At 57.3% G+C, this 21671-nt stretch overlaps 1 protein-coding gene and 1 pseudogene across 3 annotated transcripts in view; one reads left to right on the plus strand and one right to left on the minus strand.

The window, feature by feature from the left end:
• NSD2 (nuclear receptor binding SET domain protein 2) overlaps positions 1 to 18189 on the minus strand; it is a 64578-nt gene extending 46389 nt beyond the window's left edge. For all 3 annotated transcript variants that reach the window (XR_005647681.1, XM_039838297.1, XM_039838296.1), the window contains exon 1: positions 18051 to 18189. The gene's annotated coding sequence lies outside the window, so the exon portion shown is untranslated. The remainder of the gene's footprint in view (positions 1 to 18050) is intronic.
• On the plus strand, positions 5414 to 5532 carry LOC120582972 (uncharacterized; annotated as a pseudogene).
• Positions 18190 to 21671: the final 3482 nt, after the last annotated feature.

A 21671-nucleotide genomic window follows, 5' to 3' on the forward strand; every position in this document is an offset into this window, starting at 1 on the left:
GATGAGCGTGCCGGCGTCTCTGTGGCTTTGTGGGGTTTCTTCTGGGCTGTTTTTTTTTGAGGTAATTTATGATGTCTTACATAATGATTTGGGTCACAGGAGGCAGTCCTAATCCCACAAAAAAATGATACAAAATCACAAAATGATAAAGGACTTAAAGGACAACAAAAGTGTCAGGCAAGGAACTTCAGGTGTGCCGCGACATCTAACACGCAACATGGCCGCGGGCAGGATACTCCATCTGCTTACTCGTTCCTGAAAGGGACATTGCCACCTACCCCCCTACACGTGCCTGCAGCAGCTAACAGACCCAGGCCTGTCATGGCTGAGGCGGACCCCCAGGCCGAGGTTCAGTGACATGCACGAGGGTACCTGGTCAGCAGTGTGACACCAGGTCTCCCAAAGCCCAGCACACTATCGGGCCAGCCTGATGGGAAAAGCAAAAGGCCGAGGGTCAGGAGCGAGACAGCAGGCGCCAGCACGCGAACCCCGGCCGCCCTCCCCGCCCAGGCCCGTGCCGGACGTGCTGACGGGAGCCGCTGCGCACCGCGTGGGCCGGCTGAGCAGGTCAAGGGCGACTGCTGAGCCCTGATGTCACTGTCCCATGGGGGACCGAGTGCAGGGGCTGTGGTCTTTAGGTCATGTGGGGTCTTCACTGCACAGCTATAGTCCCCGGTGAGGAACACCCAGTAAAGGAACCAACCCCCAAGAGGGCGGCTGGGAACAAGGGCGGCCACCCATTCCAGTGGGGATGCACTGGGACAGCCACCCAGGAGACCCTCGGGAAAGGTGGCGCGGCATCCCCAGACTGAGGAAACCCTCGACGCCCAGCAGTAATTTGGCTGGGGACAGTTTCGCCCCACAGACACTTAGCCCGTGTGGGAACAGTCACCACGGGGGCTGCTGCTGATGAGCACTGGGGCCGAGTCTGCCTGCTGCTCCCCACACGGGCCCGGGGTGTCGGGTAGAGACAGCCGACATGCGGCGGCAAGGGCTGCCAGCGTTTGCACCCCTGACACAGAGAAGATGGGGTGGACGGGGACCGTGGGCGAGGGGGCCGAGGAAGAGCGGTGGCCCAGGGCAGCCGAGCCTCGTGTGCGGCAAACAGCCTTCGGCACCGGGGCGCAGGGTTCCAGGGCGCACGCCCAGGGTGTTCACGGGGACCTGAGGCTCAGGCTCAGCGGGCGAAATAGAGAGGTGCCCGCCAAGGGCGCTGGGACAGGCCGGAGGCGGGTGCAGCAGTGCCGGGCACTCGTCCCACTCTTCAGTTTGGACCTAAGGTTTGCGGCGACAGCCCTCCTAGAGCAGAGCCGTGGGGCCCACTCGGCCAGACAGGGCCCAGGCGGGGGCGGGCAGCGGAGCCCGGCCACAGCCCGGCAGGTCACCAGCAGCGCCACAGGGGCTCACTGAAGCACCGCCCTCCAGATGAGCCCAGTGAGAACCAGCTCACACCCGCGAGGGCGGCTGCTCGCCAAACCAGAGGACACGCGGCGGGGCGCAGGCGAAAGGGAGCCTCGTGCCGTCGGGGAATGCGAGGCGGGGCAGCCGCTGCAGGAGCAGGGTGCGGGCTCCTCAAACAATTAAACACGGACTGCCTGCCACGCGCCCCGCGCCCCACTCCTGGCGCCCACCCACAGGAGCGAGCCCGGGGTCTCGGGGAGGGGGCTGCACGCCGTGCTCACAGCAGCGTGTTCGCTGCCCAAACGTGGACGCGACCCGAGCGTCCGTGAACGCACGAGGGTGAGCCATCGTGGGCCGTCCCCGCGGTGGAAGGCGACTCGGCCTCAGAGAGGAAGGAAACCCTGGCAGGCCTGCGACATGGACGGACCTGGGGGACACTGGCCCAGGGCAGGAAGCCGCCCACACAGGACGAGCGCTGTGTGAGCCCGCTCACCGGTCATCACGGCCGCAGAGACAGAAAGTAGATGGCAGAGCCGGGCCGGGGAGGGAAGGGTGGGGAGCTAAGTGTTCAACGGGGACAGAGTTTCGGGTTCGCAAGATGAAAGAGCTCTGGGTGCGGGCGGTGCCGAGGGCTGCACAGTGAACGCTCCCAGCACCGCTCAGCCGTCCATGTAAAAATGGTTAAGACGAAACCTAACAGTAAGCATATTTTAACACAATTAAAAATAAAAGACCACTCTTAAGAGGAATATAACAGAATCCAGAATAACTACAATGTATCACTCACAATATCGTGGCTACAACTCAAAATCACTAAACATATGAAGAAACAGGGAAACAACAGAAACCAACCCCAAGATGGCCTAAATATTAAAATTCAGCAGATGAGTATTTCAAAGCATCTATTATAATCATGCTTAAGGATAAAAACTAAAATATTCTCATAATAAGGTAATAAACTGGAAACAGCAACAGAAAAACAAAAACTATGAAAAAGAGCCAACTGGAAATCCTATAATTGATAATTACTATATCTAAAATAAAAGAAAAATTGGATGATCTTAACAGCATAATAGATATAAGTCAAGAAACTTGAAAATAGATCGGTAAAAATTATCTTATCTAAAAACTGTGAAAAAGTCTTTTTTTAAAAAAAGGAAACAGCCTCAGCAGTCTATAGGATGACATCCAAAGGTCTGGATTCCCACTCTCTCTCAGAGAAGAGGGAAAAGGGAGACAGAAAAGATATTTGGACAGAAACAACCCAAAAGGCTTCTCAAATTTGGTCAGTCATATATTTACAGATTCGAGAAGCTCAGCAAACGCCAGGCAGTGTAAATACAGGAGAACCCACAGCCAGGGACACGTCGGTCAAAATGCTGAACAGCAAAAACAAGGAGAAAATCTCGAAAGCCGTCAGAGGGAAAAACAAGATTGTAGATAATCGTCTACTTCTCAAGAGAAGCAGAGGCCAGAAGACAGTAGGGTGACAAATTGTGAGTAACGGGGGGGGGGAACAGCTGTCCACCGGAATCTAACACCCAGAAAAAACACCCTTCAAGAATGAAGGCCAAATAGAGTTTACGAGAAATACGAACTGAGACGTTGTTACCAGGTCCACAGTACAAGGAATGCTGAGGAAGCTCTTCACCTTGAAAAGTAAGAGCAGCCCGAATGGGGGTCAAGGGCACGGGAGAGCGTGTGAGTCACCATGAAAGACTATCTGTCCTTCTTAGTTTCTTTAAAATTCATATAACTAAGCAAAAATTATAAGACAGTGGGGTCACAGCCTAACAGCTATGACACATGACAACTGTAGCATGGGGGAGGGAAGAAATAAATCCGGACAGACCCAAGATGGACAGACACTGTTGTAAGGCGGCCCCATGTGGACTCTGAGCAGACTGTGACGAGTCCTTCAAGGGTGCGGACTGCACCCCGAGGGAGAGGGACCGCCGAGCAAACGGCGCTAAGACGCACAGCTGTACGCAGGTAAACAAGAGGACAGCGGCCAACGGCTTAAGTTCGGGGTGTTTCACACAAACTTGACTTCTGGCTTCCCTCGGAAAGGACTCAGGGTCACAGGGCTGGGAAGCCGCGGGGCCAGGACTTAGCGCCAGGGCTGGGCCCGCGTTAGCCACGGCCTGTGCGTGACCCACGCCGCCCGAGATGCTTGCTCCTGGCAGCGTGTCCAGGGCCGTGCAGGTTTTGCGTGTGTGAAACGTGGCTGGCACAGGACTGGTAAATGGCCGGCCGCGCGGGTCTGTTCCCACTGCCGCCGCCTCTCCTTCACCCGTGGGGCCAGCGCCCTTGCGTCCTGTAGCGTGTGCCCTCCCAGCCTGAGTGGCCCCTGCCGCGCCAGGCCCTCGAGCCAGGCCCGCCCCGGCCTCCTCCACCACGGGGCCACCCAACCTCTACCTTTCTCGGAGTGTTCGCTTTTCACCAAACGTATACCACCAAGTCAGAAAATCTTTCACTTCATCTAGCATTTCAAGAAAAATGTAAAACTTGAGAGGTAGGACACCCCAAGAGCCCGAGAACCACAGAAGAAAGGCCGGGAGCATCCCTGGCGAGTCTCCAAGCCCTCCAGTGACCGCTCGTCCTTGCGGTGGGGGGGGACAAAGAACAGGACAAACTTACATACCCACCGCCCAAAAAAACAATGTTTAGGATTTTGCCACATTTTCTTCAAGTCTTTTTAACATGAAAGAAAAAAGCAGTCCAGACAACAGCAACGACAGACACGCCCCGCAGGCCGGCGAGCTGGGCCGGCCCCTCCCTCAGCACCACAGCCGAAGCGGGTCTGTCCACACACGGGGTCAACATCGCATTACGTCACCATGCTAACATGCTACAGGAGATTTCTGGTGACAGTGGCCAAACTGTTTTTTAAAGAAAAAGTTAGCTACATCATCTTAACCCAACAGGAAAGAAAATCCTAGGTCCAGAGATGGACAGGGGACACAGTCAGCTTTCCAAGGTACAGGCCGCCTAGGGCAGGACTCCGGCCTGCAAGAGCTGGGCTTGGCCCGGGAACACAGAGCATGGAGGCCACCGCCAGGGCTGGACTCTGGCTCCACTGCTTCCTGTGGCGAGTCACTCACTCACTACACGGTCCCCTCCATACTCGATTCCTGGAGACAGAGGACTGGCCTCACAGGGTAGCTCCAGACACCGAGGAAGAAGAGTAGGAGTCACCAGAGTGTCTGCTGTCACGGGCCAGTTCCGTCACCTGAGCCTCGCCACTGGCCAGCCCAGGGCTGGGCCTGAGAAAACACCCACCAGATGCCACTGGGAGCCAGAATCACCCTGGAGGAATCTGCCTCGGAGGCTGTGGTGCCCCAAACCCTGGGCCCAGAAACTTACGTAAAAACAGCCCTGAAATGAGTGATGCTGGGAGGGCCCTGCAAGGGGAACTCGGAAACTGGTCAGGGGACCTCCAACACCCCTGTGAAGTGAACCAAGAGAGAGACATGGCAGCGAGCGAGCCCACGCCCACAGTGAGGGGGGCCCGGGGAGCCGGGCGAAGGTTAAAGTGGAAGGGCTTCCACGGAGTAAGAACAGGAAATCGTTGGTTTTTTTTTTTAATAACTTACAGATTTGGAAGAGAAAAACAGGCATCAGAATAAAAAGCTAATAGTTAAATATAGACTAAACACAGCTAAATATACAATTAATAGATCCTGAGATAAATGTGAACGAATGACCAAGGTAAATGGCTGGTAAAGAGATAGCCAATATTTGGGAGGGATTACGAGACATAACATTCACGTTTCATTCTTTGAGAAATTTAGACTGTCTACAGCGTGCCAGACACTGAACTCCAGGTGCTGGGTTTACAGCACTTAACACGTCGGGATGAAAAATGCTCTCCTTCCTAGCTGATGCAATAAGGCAAGAAAAGGACATAAAAGATATACAGTTTAGAAAGGAAGAAATAAAACTGTCTTTTGTTCACAAATGATATAATCATGTATGTAGAAAATCTGAAAGAATCAAAAAAAACCCTAGCATCCACGGCCAAGCCACCCTGAACGTGCCCAATCCCGTCTGATCTCGGAAGCTAAGCAGAGTCGGATCTGGTTAGCACTTGGATGGGAGACCACCTAGGAAGACCAGGTGCTGTAGGCATTAAAAAAAATAAATAAATAAAATTTAAAAAACCCTGGAACTAAGAAGAAATCATAGCAAAGCTATGAGACACAAGGCCAACATGCAAATCAATCAACTTCCCTACATACCAGCTGTGAAAAAGTAGAAACTGAAATTAAAAACACTATTTACATTAGTACCCCCAAAAAAGTGAAATACTTAGAAATAAACCTAAACATGTACAAGACCTAAAAGTGGAAAACTGCAAAACTCTCGTAAGATCAAAGAACTTAAAAAATGAAAAGACATTCCATGTTCATGAACAGGATTACCCAACACTGTCAGGATGTCAGTTCTCCCAACTTAATCGATAGGTCGGTACAATCCCAAACAAAATCCCAGTGAGCGCTGTTCCCACTGGCGGCCTGAGGTGACCTCCGAAAACGTCTCATCACCTGACCCAGAAAACTCCACAAAATCATGCAAATCGACAGGTTCAGATCTTTGTGTTCACTCTAAGAACACCCGTGAAGCAGCCCAGGCCATCAAGCGTATGCATATCTGAAAGGCCACCAAGCACCTGAAGGAAGTCCCTTCACAGAAGCAATGTGTGCCATTGTCACTACAATGCTGGAGCCAGTAGGTGTACCCAGGCCGAACGGCGGGGCCCCAGAGAGTGCTGAATGCTTGCTGCAGACGCTTAAAAGCGCGGGGAGGAATGCCAGACCTCAGGCTTTGGATGCAGACTCTGGTCACCAAGCACAGCCAGGTGGACAAAGCCAGACGCCACGCAGAGCTCGGGACCCTCCCTGCCACACTGAGACGCCCCTCACTGCGAAAGCACAGACCACTCCTAAACCAGAGGAGGAGGATGCACGAAGGAAAAGACGTCGCAGAAGAAAGTGAAGACACGAAACCTTACAGCCCAGGAGTAAATTTAGCATCAAGTAAATGCAAAGAAAAGTAAAAGCAAAAAGCAAAAAAGTCCCAGCAAGCTATTCTGTGGACACTGACCAGCTGATTTTCAACGCTGTGTGGAGGCGACAGACCCAGAACGGCCCGCAGTGTGGAGGAGACCCCCACCGCAGGGCCAGCCGCCCCCGCGGCTTCCACACACACCCTGGGGGCACGGTTATCACGGCGTGCACCTGTGGTGCTGGCAAAGAAACATCGATGGAATGAGAGAGAGAAAGACCGGAAACAGACTCCACGAATGTCGTCAGCTGATCTGTGACAAAGGAGCAAAGACAACACGACAGGACAAAGGAAGTGAACGGTGCTGGCGCAACGGGATGCCCACAGGCAACAAAGCGAATGAGAACACAGACCTCAGGCCCTCCGCCGACATCAGCTCCAAATGGACCCCAGTCCTGCCCGTAAAGCGAAAACTACGAACTTCTGGAAAACCTAGACGACCTTGGGTTTGGCAGGACCTCTTACATATAGCACCAAAGGCACAACCCATGACAGAAAGTTTGCCTTCATTAAAAAACAAAACACTTCAGCTCTGTGAAAGACAATGTCAAAAGAAAATGAGACGAGCAAGCCACAGAGCAGCAGAAAAGATGAGCAAAACACACATCTGACACAGGACTGTCATCCAAAATATAAAAAGGACTCTTAAAACTCAACAATGAGAAAATAAAACAACCCACTAACAAAGAAAACAGGCCAAAGACCTTAGGCGACACCAAAAAAGATACAGTGATGGCAAATAAGCCCATGAAAAGATGCTGCACATCCCGTCATCAGGAAAACGCAGGCTGAGACCGGCGGGTACCCCGCACGCCTGTCAGCACGGCCAACATCCAGGACACGGACACCGGCAAGTGCTGGCGAGCCCGTGGAGCCCCAGGAACGCTGTCACCGCTGGCGGGAATGTGGCGCGGCACCGCCACCTCGGAAGACAGCCGGGCGCTTTCCTACAAAGCGGAACTCAGCCTCACCGAGGCGGCAGGCCCTCTCCTTGGTGTTTCCTCGAAGGACGTGAACTTCTGTCCACACCCAGAAAGCTGCGCACGGACGTTTACGGCAGCTTTATTCATCGTTGCCCCACACGGAAGCCAGCAAGGTGTCCTTTGGGCAGGTGGCCACGCCGTGCTCCACGCAGACGGGGCCAGCACTCAGCCTTGAGGAGAGAGATGCTGATGCCTGTGACAACCGGGTGGGCCTGGACACGCTACGTTCACTAAGAGGCCGGTCACCACGGCCCACGCCGCAGACTCCATGCGGGAGAAGCACCCAGAGAGGCCGGCTCAGCAGACGGGGAGCAGAACGGCGGGGTGGAAAGTCACTGCGGACTGGGAACGGGGTTCCGGTGGTGCGGGAAAAGGTCACCTGGACCACGACCGGCACCCAAACGACTCACCGATGGCCAGACCCGTGCCGGCACGGGGAAACACGCTAGAACCAAGCACCCCCCCACCCTGGGGCTGTCACCCAGGCGCAGACACCAGACGGCAGGGAAGGGGGAAGGGAGACACGGTGCAGGGCTGGCGGTGGCCCGGCGCAGCCCAGACCCGCTGGACCGCACAGGCGCCGCAGGCCCCACCACCCTGAGCTCCTGGGCCGATGTCCAGCCGCAGCCGCAGCCGCCCCGCCGAAGCCGCGGAGCCGACCGAGCGACCGGGTCGCCTTGGAGAGGTCTCACTGCCGGGACAGCAGGAAGGCTCTGGAAGGCTCCAGCACGTCCCGCGGCGCCGGGCCAGGAGAGGGGACTGAGCTGCGGGTCCCTTCAGGGGGAGGCCCACGTTCCCAAATGCAACCAACCCGGGGTTCCCACTCGTCCACTCGGCACATTTGCCACTGCCCACGCTGTGTGACGACAGGACCTCGTCCCTCTATCGAAGAACTCGACGGAGAGCGAGACGGGTCCTCCACGCAGCAGCTGTATTTCGTAAGGTAGAACTGACTCAGCAGAAGTTACGCTTCTCCTACAGAAACGCGCCTGCGACAGTCAACTTCATAACTGACCTGACCCTGTTCGGTCTGGCTACAACGAAGCCGGAGCCGGAGCCACAGCGAGGCTCAGTGGCAGCTGGGGGCTGCCGCCCAGGCCGCGCCCCCACTCCCAACCTTCCGTGGGCTGTGAGCTGAAACCCTCCCGCGCTCCCACGACTGGCCTTTACGCTGTACTCCTAGAGCGACGGGTCCAGCCTCCGGGCCCCGCACACGCTGCTGGGGGAAGTCACGCAGGGGCGGTTTCTCCAGAAGTTCAACCCAGCCACTCCGGCCCTAAGCACAGGCCCCAGAGGACCGAAAACGCCCGCACGAGCCTCTTCACAGCAGCATCGCTCACAAAAGCAAAAGCCTCCCGGACGTCCCACCGCCGATGACCGCGTGAGAGAAGCGGGCTGCGCCCACGCGACGGGCCACGAAGCGGGGAGCGCCCACTCACGAGGACGTGGCCGAGTCTGGCCATGCGACACCGAGGGCGAGCAGCAGTCACGAGAGGCCCCGCGGTACGTGGCTGGGGTTGCACGAAACGCCGGGGACAGGCACATGCGTAGACGGGCGGCAGACCTTGGCTGCCAGGGGCGGCGGCGAGGGGGACAGAGTGACCGCTCCCAGGGACAGGGCTGCTAACGCAGACGATGCAAATATTCAGGGATTTCTGGTGATGGCTGTGTAACACTGAGAATATACCGTAAACCACTGAATTATACACTCTCAAATGGTTTAAATGGCGGATATCATGTCAATTTTTAAAATACCCAGTCTCTCGTTGGCTGGGACAGGTGTCACAAGGCTGCATTGCTCATTATCTGCGAACTACTTTCCATTCCCTCTGGAATATACTTGGAGCACAGTGACATTCGGTGTGCTGAACGGGGACTCGGTGTCTGAGGAGATGGCGCGAAATCCCTGCATCCACCGCGCAGCCCGGCCCCCCCGCCACGGCTGGCAGAGAGGGCTCAGTCCCGCAAAGGGACATGGAGCCAGCTGAGGTGCCCTCAAAGGCCGGCGGGGAGCTACAACAGCGGTCCCCAATCTGTTTGGCACCAGGGACCGGTGCTGCTGAGAGTCTAATGCCCGATGATCTGAGGTAGGGCTGAGGCGGTGACGCTGGCGCTGGGGAGCGGCTGCAAATAAAGACGAAGCTTCGCTCGCTCACCTGCCACTCACCTGCTGTGCGGCCTGGTTTCTGACAGGCCACAGACCAGGCCACAGTCCATGGCCCGGGGGTTGAGGGTTGTGAACCTCTGAGCTACAAGACACAGCCACCAGAGGACACCTGCAGGGTCCAGGGACAGCACCTACTGACACTGACAGTGGGGGCCCTATCAACCAGCCCTCAGTGAAGCCCCCGCCCAGAGAGACCACCCTCAGCTCCTGGACCTCCATCTTAACGACGAGCCCTCCGTGGCGGGCGATCAGGTACCCCAGAAAACTTACTATGACAGACGAGAACTCGGAAACAACGAGAAACTGGGCTCAGAGGAACACAATGGACAGGGGCTGAAACCCCCAAGAACCGCTGCCTGTGGCTGGAGCACGCTCGGGCCCGCGGTCCACTGCAGCCCCTGCCGCTGCCGGGGAGGGGGCTGGGGCAGCGGAGAGATCGTCACACCACACTCACACTTTTAATTCTGAAGCACGGGAATATATCATCCGAAGTTTTCCTTTAGATATTTAAAGGGACGTCATGAAAATGTAAAAACATTCCCCAAATTACAGCACCAACAGCATTCCACAACTGCTAAGGGACAGAAGACAGTCAGATGCCATGCACATCCCACGATCTCGCCGAAGGAGGAGGGAGAAGGGAGGAAGGGGGACAGGAAAGGAGGAAGGAGAAGAAAAGAGAGGGCAGAGGGAGGGAAGGGGGAAGGCGGGAAAGAGAAACCAGAGGGAAAGAAACGTGAAGATGGCCCTGAGGAGACAGCGCATAACACGATCTCCAAACACAATGAGAAGATTTAAAAATGTGCAAAAAAGACCTAAACGGACACGTCTCCAAAGAAGACAAACAGCCAATGGGTACATGAACAGATGGTCAACATCACTAATCCTCAGAAAATGCAGATTAAAACCACAATGTCACCTCACACCTGTCACTAGTGGTGGGACTGCAGCCGCTCTGGAAAAAAGTGTCATGGTTCCTTCAAAAATTAAAAACGGGGCTATCCTGTGACCCAGCAATCCCTCTTCTGGGTATTTATCTGAACAAAATGAAAACCCTAATTCACGCGCACCCCTATGTTCATAGCAGCATTATTCAGGGTGGCGAAAACATGGAAGCAACCTAGGTGTCCACTGATGGACGGAAGGATAAAACAGTGGTACGTGTACACGACAGAAAATTACTCTGCCGTGAAAAAGAATGAAATCCTGCCGCGCACAACACGATGAGGGTGTCGTGCTAAGTGAGATACGTCAGACAGAGAAAGACGAGCGCCACGTTTCACTTATAAGTGGAATCTAAAGGCCAAAACCACCAAAACTAAAACAAACCCACAGATCAGAGAACAAGTTAACAGCTGACACAGGGAAGGTGGTGGGGGGCGAAAAGAAAATAAAGCTCGGGGCCATCGCTGCCACCTCCCCAGCAGCTCTGACAGCCCGCATGAGGGGCCGTGGCGGTTTCACTCTAGGACCCTTCCCCACTAAGCCTGTCCACCTGCCCCCTGCCCGGAGCCCCAACGCAGGCCCAGCGCCAGCTCCCGCCCTCAGTCTGCCAGTGGGCTCACCAGCCAGCACACTGGCAGGCAGTTCTCTCCATGGGAGGGCACCAGAACCAGCGGACGGGCTCAGCAGAACGGACAGCCAGCCCCGCTAGAGCTCGTGACTCAGTCGGGAGGTGGGCTGGGCCTGAGAATCTGCATTTCTAGCCAGTCTCAGGTGGTTAGTGCTGCCCGTCTGGGGGCCAAACTCTGAGAACCAGTGGACTGGGTTATGGCGCAGTAACAAGCCCAGGAGCGGTCACTTGCTCCTTGGCTCAACCCAAAGGTTTCTTCCTTGCTCACATTACATATGTTTCCCCAATTAGCGACAGAAAAAAAAAAGCATGATAAAGCACACATCTCAGAGCTTGCAGTCAGAGGCGACATGCCCCTTTCGACTGAGCGAACCACGCAGCCATACCAAGTATCGGGGGGTAACCCTACGCAAAGCAGGGACAACTGGCAAGATTCTAACCTGGAACAGATGTACCCGACTGGCCTCCGGCGCCCACTCTTCACTCTGCCCTAACCCACCACCAGCTCCAGAGGCCTCTGAAAATGTGCTTTCCAAAGAAAGAGTCACGTCTCTCACTCACACACACGCGCACGCACGCGCGCACACACACACACACACCCACCCACCCTTCAAGGGCCTCCCAGTGCTCTTAGGATGAATACAGCCTAAAAACCCTGTCCCCCGAGCCTGCTGCACACACTCCCCGCACCCTCCGCTCCCGCCACGTCCGCCAGCTTCCGGCTCCTCCCGCAGGGTCTTTGCACAGGCTGTGCCCTCATGCGGACTCCTCACTCCCACTCTGTGCCCGCCCCCCATCGAGCACTTTTCCGCTCCAGCAGGGACCCCACAGAAGTCCCTCCTGACCCGGTCCCAGCCAGGCACAGTCCCCTACGGGACCCACCGGGCCCACGGGAGCTTCCTTTCTCATTAGGCAGCATTCCGAGTGCACAGAAAGGGAAGGGGCGGAGCCCCGTGCACCCACACCGCCGTCGACCTGGGCCAGTGTCACCAGCCGCACACGCACTGCTCCATCACAGAACCACGAAGCAAACCCCGGAGGTGCGTCGCTTCATCTACGTATGTGTCTCTAAGAGCTGCAAATCCTTTTCTTAAACACAATATACGTATGTGTCTCTAAGAGCTGCAAATCCTTTTCTTAAACACAATGAAACCACTATGGCAGCTAGAAAGTCAGAAGTCCTTAATAACAACCTAGTTAGTGTCCCGATTTCAAACATCTCGAGTATCATCAGCGGTGCTTGGCCTGGGCCTCCCGTCTCCGACCCCCCACAGCCCCTTCCTCGCCTTTTCTCCTTGTGGCAGACTAGGGACCTAACTGTCCTGCCTCTCAGAGGACGTTTTAATATAAGGCCGTCTGTTCTGGAAGAGGAGGGTGGACCATTGTATTTCTATTAGAATGGGCTTCTGTCTAACGCTCCTTTCTCCCGTGCGGACTGCAGTGGGGTTTCACGTGTTCCTTTCTCCCCGTAGTTCCTATAAACTGGATACTGGCAATAAATGCTTGATCAGATTCAGGTTCAATTATTTAGCAAGACTATTTCACAGGTTTTCCAAAGATGTGACCTTTTGTCCACTAGCTCTCCCCATTACATCCCCCTCACAGGTAAGTAAACTCCACGGGACCAAAGACGTGGGTTTTGGCTCATCACTGGCACGCAGGTGGCAGTCAGTTAAGAAAGGAGCGTTAGACAGAAGCCCATTCTAATAGAAATACAATGGTCCACCCTCCTCTTCCAGAACAGACGGCCTTATATTAAAACGTCCTCTGAGAGACAGGACAGTTAGGTCCCCAGAGTACAGAGGGCAGGCCCTGCAGGCGTTCTAATCACTTACAGCTTGGTGACTCTGGGACATCACTTAACATCTCTGGAACTCGGTTTCCTGCTAGGAGGATTCAGTGAGATGAGGTGAAGAGGGTTTGCAGCTCAAAGCCACAGGGAGGACCTCAACTTCGCATCTTTTGGGGGAAGCAACACAGAAGCCTCTCACTTCTAACATATATTTTAATTTTAAAAATCTAGGAATTTGCTTACCAATGAAATAAAAATCTTCAGGAAAACAGAAGACTCCAAAGCTCTCTCCCGTTTTAACGGGGTGCCCCTGGGCACTGCCCAGAGCCCAGAAGATGTGGCAGAGGGTCTTCTCCCTGAAAACTCACACCGGAGAGTGGGGCGAGAGGGCACGAAGTGCAGCCATCGGGATCCTGCACTCGCAAAGACACGAGTCTGGACCACGAGGAGACAGTCGCGTCTGGCGGGACAGTCTGGGAAGCAGCCCCGGATACACACGGACTGGACCGGTGGGACAGAGCTGGCCCAGCACAGAGCTTCCCCAGACAACAACGAAATCTCAGAACAGCGCGAAGGATTGGCCAGGGAAGATTCTAGAAAAACGGGCAGGGACCACACGCCCCGCCCGATGGAGGGCGCCCTCTTCTGGGTGAACAGTAAAGCACCGGGCCACGTTCAGCTGCTGGGTCGATCAGATCTCGTTTTAGGGAGCAGCAGAGGTAGATGAGCGACTCGGCCACCTTCCCTTTCTGCTGGCTCATGGGGACGAAAACGGGGCCCCACCCACCAGGCCTTCAAACCGTGAACCCCAGGATCACGGGGCCAACTCTCCCCTCGTTCGGAGCCCTGGGCTGCACCCCACCCATGCCGCTATGGCCCCCTCTTGCATCTGTCCACCCTTCTTCCCCCACTTCCTGTGCCTTGGGAAGGCCACCATCCTCCAGTGCTGTCTGTGAGCCTCTTTTCTGTCCTGTGTCACCAGTCCATGGTGAGGCAACACCTTTCCAACCTCACAACAGGACAAGCATGCTCACGCCACTCTCCGTCACCCACACCACTTCTGGGACATGCTACACACTGGACATTATACAGAGGCTGAGGGTGCGGTTGTTCAGTCACTGAATGGCTGACAGTCATCCAGGTGCCCTTCTAGGCATGGCGGTATGACAGTAATCAAAGCCAAAAGGAGACAGTTCAATGCAGGCAGGAAGCCGGACAAACGTCACACACTGGGACGCCAGAGGAAGGTGCTGCGGAGAAAGCTGGGCAGGCGGCGAGGGCCCGAGGGCAGCAGGGCGGGCAGGGAAGGTGCCCAGCGAGGGGAAGCTGAGGCAAAGACGAGAGGCGGGCAAGGGACAAGCCGTGTGGGTGTCAGGGAGGAGCGCCCCACGCAGACGGGACAGAAGAGCAACGGCCGGAGGCCACGTGTGGCTGTGGGACTTGCGGCCGGCCGGGGTGGAGGCTGCCGAGACACACAGCGCCTCCCAGGCTGGCGGGCATCAGGGCGGCCTTCTGGGGGTGCTCCAAGCTGAGAGACAGAGCAGGAACTGAGAAGAGCCGCCTGTGCACACACTGGGCTGGGGCGAGCGGCCGAAGCAAGAACACAGCGAGAGGCACAAAGCCCAGGGAGACTGGTCTTGAACCCCAAAGGGCAACGGAGGCCCTTGAAGAGCAGGCCTCACGTGATCGCATGTGATTTCAGAAAGACCGGGCACGGCGCAGAGCCGACCGGGGTCAGAAACCTCTCTGACCTGTCGGCCTCCACGACAGGGGCTAGATAGAACATGCCAAGAAATGCACGGAAACGCGAAAACACTGCTGACAGAAATACTCTCTGTCACGGCCTAACACACTGAATTCACATCACCGTCCATCAACTTTCGATGACAACTCACTCGCCGTAAAAACTGAGGTTCCCAACTTCTTCCGGGAATGAAGCCTCGTCTCCCCACAGGCTGGCTAGGGAAGGCCAGCACTCAGCCCAACCCACGCCGCGCAGCCTCTATCCTTGCATGTTCTGTGGGAACCACTAAGTATCACAGAAATGAAGACACTTTGAAAACTTGCCATTGGCCATTGGCTTTTTGGAAGGCAGACTCAAGAAAAAAAACTAATTTGAGGTCTATCTTGATTTTTTTCACCGGCAAACCATATTTCATCGAATCGATCAGCTCCCTCAAAAGCTACATTGCAACCAACAAACAAATGTAAAATGCTGGCAAGTCCCTGGGGGAAGCAAGTGAAGTCTTTTTCTCCCCAAAGTGCTTACTAAAAGTAATCATTCCTGGAGACATTAACAAATCACACTGAGGCAGTTTGCAAAGTCCGAGCCCAACCCTCTAGGAGCCCGTCAGCTGCTGCTTTCATTGTGCGTGCTTTATATCCCTTTCCCCTTGCTCCCTGATACCAAGAGGTACGGTAGAAACATCGCTGCTTGCTTCACCTCAGTGGTGGGTACAGGTCTGTTCTACTGTTGCACTCGTATCTTTGCGATGTTTCGTAATTAATTTTTATTTAACATTTGTGTTAGCTATGATGAGGAGAAGAAAACAGGCCTGCCTGGCAAACACACCTTGGCTCCTGGAGTCGAGCAGGGCGACCTCAGGCCAGGCCCTTACTTTCCTACTCAGCTTCTTCCCTTTCTGTTCCAACGCTGACTTACAAAAAAGAGAGGCCAGGCTCTGGCATTAAATGGGCTGTTTGTTTATCCTAAGTCATATGTCCATTTATTCAGCATTTACCAGAGCCTGCCATGAGGGGCACCAGCAGAGGCTGGGCTGCCCAAGGCTATAGGTCCTCCTACAGCTCGACCGACAGGGGGGAAAGGTCACGTGTGGCCATTAAAAGGCGGGTACCCTGGACCCAAAAAGGGCGGACAAGCAGCTGTCCACACCCAGCATCAGTCCAGGCAAAGGCCCGGAGTTGGGACAGGGCACCAAATATTTGGAGAACAAGGATATTTACTGCAGTCCGGCAGAAGGAAACAGTGAGGCTCAGAAGGCAGATGCCGATCCCAAACTGTACACCTTCTACAGCCGAGCAGTCCACAAAAACGCCCGGCAACCCGCACGCCAGAACCTGTGCGTATAAAGCTGTGGATCTCCAGTTCCTGCTCATCAAAGCATTCTCTCAGAAAGATTACCTGTCCACCCTAACGGGGCAGGGCAAAAGAAATCGGGATTATGAACTTCGGCATCATTTTAGCACATCCTTGTGTACGCTCTCAGTGGCAGGAACGCTGCAGCTCACACAGCACACACTTCACAAGTGTTTCCCATCCTGTCACCAGCACTTCTCAGTAAGTCTAATTCCACCCACTTTTATAAGTCTTACGCCAAAGCAGCAAACCAGAAAAAAGGAAGTCACTAATTAGTTTACAATCTGCCATAGCAGTAAACCTTTTAAAGGTGGACTACTTGCAGGAGGAGAGGACACAGAGTGGGTGGAGGGCCCGACCCCTCTCCCCTACCCCTCCACAGGGCCTCTAACCCACGCACTGACTCCCTCTGCATTCACGTTGAAGCAGATACTGTTTCAACAGCCCTGTGTAAACGGCCTGCATGAACCCCAGAAGGCCGGTGGCCACCCTGGGGGGGCCGTTTACCTTTTCTCTGCATCTCCACAAACTTCGAGTTGTGTTTACAAGTTACAATATGAATATGTCATACATGTGCACAGAGGAGAATAAATTGCCTTCATTCTTTGAAACTCATCAAGTTGCTTATCTGATACGCTTACATTGGGATGTTGACGGCTGGTATCGGAGGCCGGCCTCGTGGGCAGCAAGGCAGCCAGGAGGGGAGGGTTTTTGTACTGAACACATCGGTTCTTCACAAAAGCTCACACGAACTCACCACCAGGCATAAGCCCTCGCTTTAGCAACCACTGGCCTAAAACTGCGGGCTGCTGGGCGTCTGAGAAAATGGAAGAAAAGGAAATGACTCAAAGTAGTCGTGCTTAAGGCATGAGTCCTCCCCGTTTCGGCAGCAGTTTGGATTTGAGCCGCGGCGGGCAGAGGGGCACAGCCAAGCGCACCAGGAAGGGGCTGTCTCGCAGGGCTGGTTTCCCTCGTGTTGCTGTTCGCGGTCCGCTTTTCGAATATACTTGCTCTCCTCACACTTTAAATGTGTAACCAGGGCACTTAAACCATTTCCGCAAATAAAAGCGTTAAAGTCCCATCTGCATCTACGGGACGGCTTACTTCCCATCTTGATAACCTTATTTAAAAGTATGTAAAACAGACTCGACCAAAATCGATGTGTGGCTCTGCCCTGAGGCATTTAGCTGCTTAGTAATTAAGGGGCGCACCTCTTGGTGTTTAACTCATTTAAAAGTCAAGGCCTTGGAAGTCGGAGCGCGGGGCTGTCACTGCCAAGAACTTCCCTGTGCTCGCTCCGAATCCACGCCGGGCCGAACCGCTCGCCCACGGCCGGGTTCCGTCACACACGCGCCCCAGAGCCCCCCCATTCTCTGCCTAAAGGGGATTCCGTCGTTGCGATACTAAGTTTCAACTTGAATGTCCAGCCTGTGACTATTCAGGTCCCGGGCTCCCGGGGAGAAAAGACTAACGCCGCAATGGGTCCGTGTTCTCGTTACCGAAAGTCAAGATCAGCGTTTTTTAAACGCCGAGATTTTAAACCGCCCTTTCTGCGGGGCGGCCCGAGCCCGCCGCGCACACGCAGAACGAGCTCCTTCCTGCGTGTCCGGAGGCCTCAGGGCCTCCTGAGGTGGCCCCGCGCCGCCACCTGCCAGGGCCCGGCCCGGCTCCCGGGCGCCCGCGCTGACCAACGGCCGGCGCCCGCCAGTGTGGCCCGGGCGGCCGCTGCAGACAAAAAGCGCCTCCGCGCCGCCCCGGCGCGCCCCTCCCACCGCCCGGCGCCGGCCGCGCCTCACAAAGCCGGCCCGGCCCGCTCGGCGCGGCGGCGAACAAAGGCCGCCCGGCCCGCAGGCCGGCACAGGTGCAGCCGCCGGCGGAGGGCCCAACATGGCCGCGCCCGCCCGCGCTCCCGGCCCCGGCGCTCCCGGCCCCGGCCCTCAGCCCCCGGCGGCCGGCGGCGCCTCAGTGACCTGTTGTGCGTCGCATCCTCGGGCGCGGCGATCCGGCTCCGGCTCCGGCTCCCGCTCCCGCTCCGGCGCCGGCGGGAGGCGAGGGGGCGGCGGCGGCGGGCGCGGCGCGGCCAGGCCAGGCCGAAGCTCTCCGCGCGCGGCGCCGACCCCGCCCCGCGGCCGCCCGCCGCCGCCGCCGCCGCCGCCGGGCCGCCGCCGCCGCAGAAGCCGCGGGAAAGTGCGCGCCGCTGATTGGCTGCCGCGCTCGCGGGCCGCGGCCGGGCTTTTCAAATCGGCGCCGGGCGGCCGGGCGGGGCGGGCGCGGCGGGGCCGGGGGGCCTCGGGGGCGGGGGGCGCGGGCCGGGACCGCGGGACCCCGCGAGCCGCCTCACACCGGCGCTGACGTGCGCCCCGCTCCCGCTGCTCGGCCGGGCGCGCGCCAGGCGGCAGCGGACCCGAAAGCTCGGAGCGGGAGGCAGCGGCCGGCGCGCGAGGGCGCGTGCTGACGTCACGGCCGCGCGCCCAATCGCCGCGCGCGGGCCCGCCCCGCGCCACCGGCCCCGCCCGGGACGTCGGCCGCGGCGCCGCTCGCGCCCCGCCACGCCGCGCGCCCTTCGCTCGCACGCGCCGCGCGCGGGAGGCGCCCGGGGGCTCGGCCGCGGCCCTGCGGCGGCGGCGGCGGGATGAAGGCGCCGACCTGGCCCCGCCGCCGCCCCGGCGAGCGCTGGCGTCGGGTTCCAGCCGCCCCTGCACGCGGAGACCCAGCGGGGCCTGGCGGAGGGCGCGGCGCGGCGTGGAGAGGCCTCCCGGGGCTGCAGAGAAGGGCGCAGAGCCGCCCCATGCCTGCGCTCCTGAATCCTTCAGCACAGACTTGCCACCGACGGTGACAGACCCGGAGCTGCCTTCCATGGGGCATCCACGGTCAGAGTTAGAACTCAGTCTCTGCAGCTGCTGGGGGACGTGCCATTCTAGTGAGGCAGAGGCCCAGGGGTGCCAGCCTCTGCTCAGAGTCCAGCTTTAGGGAGATCATTGCCTGCGGTGAGGACACTGGGCTGGTGTAGTGGACACGGAGATGCGTCACGGGTTTCCCTTCAAGGAGAGTCTTCCTGCGCAGCCTCCAGCTGCCAGCTTCTACAGGGTCTCCGCAGAGAGCCACCTCACCGCCAATCTCGCTTCCCTGAAGAACCACACACCCAGGGGTTGGGGTACAATGGCCCGGTCAGTCCTGCCAGTGCACGACTCTAGTAGACAACACTTCCTTCAGAGAAGTTGGCACTATGAGTCTGCTCTTCGGCCAGCTAGAAATTGCAGCTGCTTGCCACCAGAGCAGGAACTGCCCTGGGGCAGGCGGGGCAAAGAGGACACCCCACCCCCACCCCGCCCAGTGTCCCAGCTGATGGGGGTTATGGGCTTGTTCGCCCTTCTGTCCAAAGACTAAGTGGTGAGGTCCTGCGGTGCTGGGGATGCTGAGCGACCATGGGCAGCCCTTGGAAGGGGTCTAGCTGGGCGGTAGCCCTTTCACATTTGCACTTTGCCATATCTTTCTGGCTGTGGAAAGGAGAACAGGTGCCCTCTCCAGGCCCTGGAACCCTCTGGAGCACAAGCCTGCAAACTTCTAGCCTCCCTTTTAAGTCCCTGCAGTACAAGACAAATCACCACGTGTCTCATCTGACTTCACAGATTGGAAATAAAAGGCTCCTCTTCCCCGGGGGCGGGGGCGGGGGGAAATCTGCATTTAGAATAGTGCAATCATGTAAATTTATTCAAAACATATGAGTGTGTATTTGGATCTTCTTAAAGTTATTCGAAGCTGGCTGGTCTTTCCCCGCCCAGCACAGGCCTCCCTGGACCCAGCCCAGCTGTCTCGTGGAGGTCCTGAGGCCTTTTCAGCGAGTCTAGCCGGCTGGACAGCCCCCCAGCCCTATCAGTAGCAGGGCCCTGCCCCATGGACTACAGGGCGCTGACCAGCAGGTTTCTGGGCAAGGAGGCCCTATCTGCAGGTGCATGCCCCTTGCAGGTGCTTGCCCTTCACAGGTGCTCCTGGAGGCTCCCACAGGTAGGCACTTTTTCCTGGGGCATCTATTTTGGTGGATACAGCCTGGTTAGCCCCCCCTCCACACACACACTGTAGGCTGAGAGAACATCTGTTCTTGGGTAGCAGGCCTCAGGTGGGGGGTGGGGGGGAAGGGGTGAGGGCCAGGAGAGGAAGTCTTGAGCCCCGGGGATGCAGGGCACTCAAGGAGGCAGCAGCTGGGTCTCTTTGAGACTTGTCACTTCTCTGAATGAAAACTCCATACTCAGGCGGGGGCGATTGCAGTCAATAGAGGGACTAAGAATCCAGTCTTGACATAAAGTAGCAAGAGGCCTTTTAGAGGGCAAGGGCTGCCCTGCTCTAGCCCATTGGGGTTCAGCTGCCTTCCATCTCAGTTCCCACCTGCTGCCCCCGAAGCCTCTCAGACAGTCAAGCAGAACTGGGAGTCCACTGGCTGCAAGGCCTGCAGCCTCCTTACCTCTCGCTGCCCACTATTAGCTGCCCACTCAGGCATTCAGCTCTAGGAGGCACCATCCATTCTGCCCTCGACTTCTCTCTGTGGACGGCGCTGAAGGGGCTCCGCCTCCCTGCTCCTCACTGCCACAGGTCCTGCTGCTCATTGAGCTGGGCCTCCCTGTGAAAGCTGCTGCCAAAGGCAAGGCCCAGGCCCCTTGGCCGGAGGAGCCCCTGAGCCCCAGCTTGGCCTCCCCATCCCCCACCAGGGCCATGGTCCCCCAGGGGCCAGGCTCATTGCTGTTTCCATGGGGATGCGTGCACTCTGACCCCAGCCTTTCTCCATTCCCGGCCAAATAAAGAGGGCTTCCAAGTGGAAACCAGTGGTCTCAAACCGCCCCTCCTCCTGTGCCCCAGGTGGCCCCCGCCTCCAAGGAAGGGAGGGAAGGCAGGCCCGCTCCCCTCAGCCCAGGTCGAGCAAGGCGGGGGCCTCCCATCCCCAGACCTTCTCGCAGCCCCTTCCCAGCCATGACCATTCTGCGCTCCAGGCTGGAAGCTTGCTTTTCCCAAGGCGGGTCTCTGCCTCCGCTCCTGCCCAGTTCAAGGACCACTTCGGTCCACTGGGACAGCCCCTAAGAGCTATCAGACAGTACTGCAAGGCCCCTTGGGCCGCATGGGCCAACCCTCTGTTGAGTAGGGGTCCCCGCCAGAAAGGGAGATGGACATGCAGGCTGAGACCCTGCGAAGCCCGCCCCGCCCAGGGTTGGCTGGGGTCTGAGCAGGGGGCCTCTCCCTGCCCACCCCTCTCTCTGTCTGCCTTGGGCTGACCTATGGGAGCCCCCAAGAGGCCTGAGGTGCCTGTCATCAGAGTCTCAGTGGTCACTCAGAAAATCCAGGAGCAAACCACAGCCCCGAACCAGGTCCAGTCCTGGGGGCAACAGCAGGCTCATCTTCCCCTCCTCAAAGGCTGCTTCCTGGAGAGCCCTAGGACTCCCCTCCCCCATCCCGGATTCCACTTCCCAAACCCTCGTCTCTCCCAGTCCCTCCCCTCCCGCTGCTCTGCCCCCACCACTGCCAGGGGCGTACTCAGCTTCCTGCCCTGAATTAGGGGCAGCTTTATCCTCACCAGTGGGTTCCCCGCCCCACTTTCTCCCCTT

Source organism: Pteropus medius, unplaced genomic scaffold (genome assembly GCF_902729225.1).
Source record: "Pteropus medius unplaced genomic scaffold, Ma_sr-lr_union100, whole genome shotgun sequence".
In the NCBI taxonomy this organism is placed as follows: Eukaryota; Metazoa; Chordata; class Mammalia; order Chiroptera; family Pteropodidae; genus Pteropus; species Pteropus medius.